The sequence below is a fragment of the Octodon degus genome, unplaced genomic scaffold (genome assembly GCF_000260255.1).
Source record: "Octodon degus isolate 3935 unplaced genomic scaffold, OctDeg1.0 scaffold00007, whole genome shotgun sequence".
In the NCBI taxonomy this organism is placed as follows: domain Eukaryota; kingdom Metazoa; phylum Chordata; class Mammalia; order Rodentia; family Octodontidae; genus Octodon; species Octodon degus.
This window is the reverse complement of record NW_004524583.1, coordinates 18,379,116-18,381,789: the sequence shown is the minus strand read 5'-3', so window position 1 is coordinate 18,381,789 and position 2,674 is coordinate 18,379,116. Positions and strand designations below refer to the sequence as shown.

The following is a 2,674-nucleotide window of genomic DNA, read 5'->3' as shown; positions in this document are numbered from 1 at the left end:
TCAGGCAACCACTGTGGCCGGATGGTGCAAACAGACATGCAGGTGGCTGGGGAATCCCAGCTGGGTCTGCCTGAGACAGGAGCGCGGGTCCTCCCCAGCTCGGCTGTGCCCCTCCCCCAGTGCTGCTAGGAACCAACTGCTTGCAATTTAAAAGAAATTTTTCCTTTCTTATCTAATGGAGCAAAGTTAGAGGGCTTAAACTATTATCTGCTGTACCTTTGCTCTACCCTCCTTGTCCCATTTGGGACTTGATTTTTAAAACAGTACTCCACACTAAGTCCCTTATGGTGGTCTTAGAAAGTAGCACAAATATAAAACCCAAAAAACCAAACATTTTTATATCCATCTATATGTATCTACGGTTCTTGAAACTGTTTTTCCTTGGTTAATGCAATTAACTTCTCCCCCATTGGGCTTCTCTCAAGCTTCTTTCTTCATGCTCCTTTATCTCTCTGGCCCTCTCGAGCCCCTCCTGGCCCTAGTGGGCCTCCATCCCCGAGTATTACACCTAGTGTGCCAGCGACAGTGCACGCGTGTGCTAAACACTGCTGGCTCCAATCAAGCCACTTGCCTCCCTCATGTGCACCGTTTGGAACTGATTCCTCCACCCACACTCATTTCCTACCGGGCATCCTGTTTCAGGTGCCAAATGTAGGGATCTGTTCGTCTCAGTTGGATTGAATCTACAGGAAGAAAGGAGGCAGGAATGAGAAAGATACATAAAACAAAAGCTGGGCTAGGTGATCACCGTTCTGGCTGGTAGGCAAGACTCATGTGCCATCACAGCGGAACCTACACTTATTTATACTTTTGCAACGTTAGTAACACATGACACAAAGTTGCCTAGTGACTAGTAGCTGACATTAACCAGTCAGGATGCTTATCTCAGGACTGACATAGCTTGTGTGCTTTAGGCACTGAGGCCTAGTCCCACCTACACACCTCTGACTGATTTTCCAGCTTCAGAGGCTCCCAACAGCCATTTTCACGTCTGGTCAAAACATTTGCTTAGGACACCACCAATCTGAATAGAATTCCTAGTATCTACAGAACCCCAGAATCCAGGAACAATCTGATGGCTGACTGGAATGCAATGAAAAGGCTTGACATCTGTCTTCATATTGTGTCCATCTCCTTTGCAGTCCTAACCTTTGGTCAGATGCTGCTCAGCTCTATATGCAGACATGTGGATCAACTGAAAAATGGTCTGTTCCGAAGTACAATACAAAGTTACCTGACCTAGACCTGCCTAGTCTCTCTTCCCTGCTCCAAGGTTAAAGACACCTAGCAGACACCATGACTGGAAACAGCAGGACATAAAGGAAGGGAAATAGGTGGTACCAGAATTCCTGGCAGATGTATTCTCAAAAAATAAGCAAAACAGTATTCATCCCTTTTATTAGCCTACCTCTCTCCAACATTATTCCTATCCTACATCTGTAACTCCTAACCTCCTTGGAATTGAGAAGTTTGTTTGAGCAGAGCTTCTTCTCTATTCTTTGATCAAATTCTTTCTCTAAATAAAGCTCTTATGTCTACTGTCTCAGTCAGTGGCTTTATCAAGCAGCAGAAGAATATAACTTTTCTCAGTTATAGTAAGATCTATAATTCAGGAATATCTTTTTCTATCGAAATGTCATTTTCCTGGTAAAAAGTTATGGAAAGCAAATTTTCTTTCAGATATCGCAGAGATCTTTGTTGTTTCATATATTTTCCTTTAGCTTAGAACAATCCACAAGAGTTCTTCATAAAGATGGGTGGCAGCAGTATTTGCTGAGTAAGCATCTGGATTTCTTGCTGAAGACCTTCCGTTCTCTATAGGGAAAGAAAAACACACCTCCTGATAGGCTAGGGTTGTTTATAATGACAATAAATTAATGACTATGTGATAAAAATATTGACTTGACATTTAAATTTTGATTTTAAGAAAGAAAAATATTGAGGGCTGAGGATGTAACTCAGTGAGTTTTCCTAAGATGTGTGAGGCCTTGCATTTGATCCATGATTACTGATATAGGGAGAAAAACTGATCTCAGGTGAGTGATCTCCAAATGATACAAGGAACCTCCAAATGATATAGGGGAAAAATGATCTCCCGACCTGACCTGGACAAGTTTATGTTCTCTAAACCCGAAGAATATAAGGGATGGGGATATGGCTCAGTGGAATAAGCACTTGCCTGGCAAGCGAAAGGGCCTGAGTTCAACTCCCGGTTCTACCAAAAAAATAAACTGAAAAACGAATTTCAGGAACAAACGGAGGTTATGAACAGAATATATTTACTGGGAGAAAGAAAGCTCCTGTCTGAGAGAGGGACAGGATGGGGGCAAGAAGGTTGTCCCCAGGAAGCTGTCTTTTCCAGGGACTCTTATAGAGTAAAACCATGTAGCGAGGCGGGTCTAAGGTGGTGGACAACATGGGAACTCGCTTAGGTGGGCATGAGGTGGGACAAAACTATGGTCAACCAATGAGATTACAAGCACCATTGCTCAGGTAAAACTAAGTCCAGGACGAAATGGGGAAGCGAGTCATGTAGCAAGAGGGCATGAATGCAGAACAGGACTTTATCAGGTAGCCATACAACTGTAGTTGGATTAACGATTCTTCTGGCTCCCTCAGGGTGATGATTGATCTTGGATGCCGATCTTTAGGGAGGTCGGCATTTGTTTGATCT

The 2,674-nt window shown here is 43.4% G+C and overlaps 1 long non-coding RNA gene across 1 annotated transcript in view; it reads right to left on the bottom strand.

Annotated features, from left to right (window-relative positions):
- Positions 1 to 943: 943 nt before the first annotated feature.
- The window catches only part of LOC111813310, a 5,316-nt gene continuing 3,585 nt past the window's right edge, over positions 944 to 2,674 (bottom strand). Inside the window, exon 3 of the long non-coding RNA XR_002818607.1 lies at positions 944 to 1,815. This is a non-coding gene — a long non-coding RNA (uncharacterized LOC111813310). The remainder of the gene's footprint in view (positions 1,816 to 2,674) is intronic.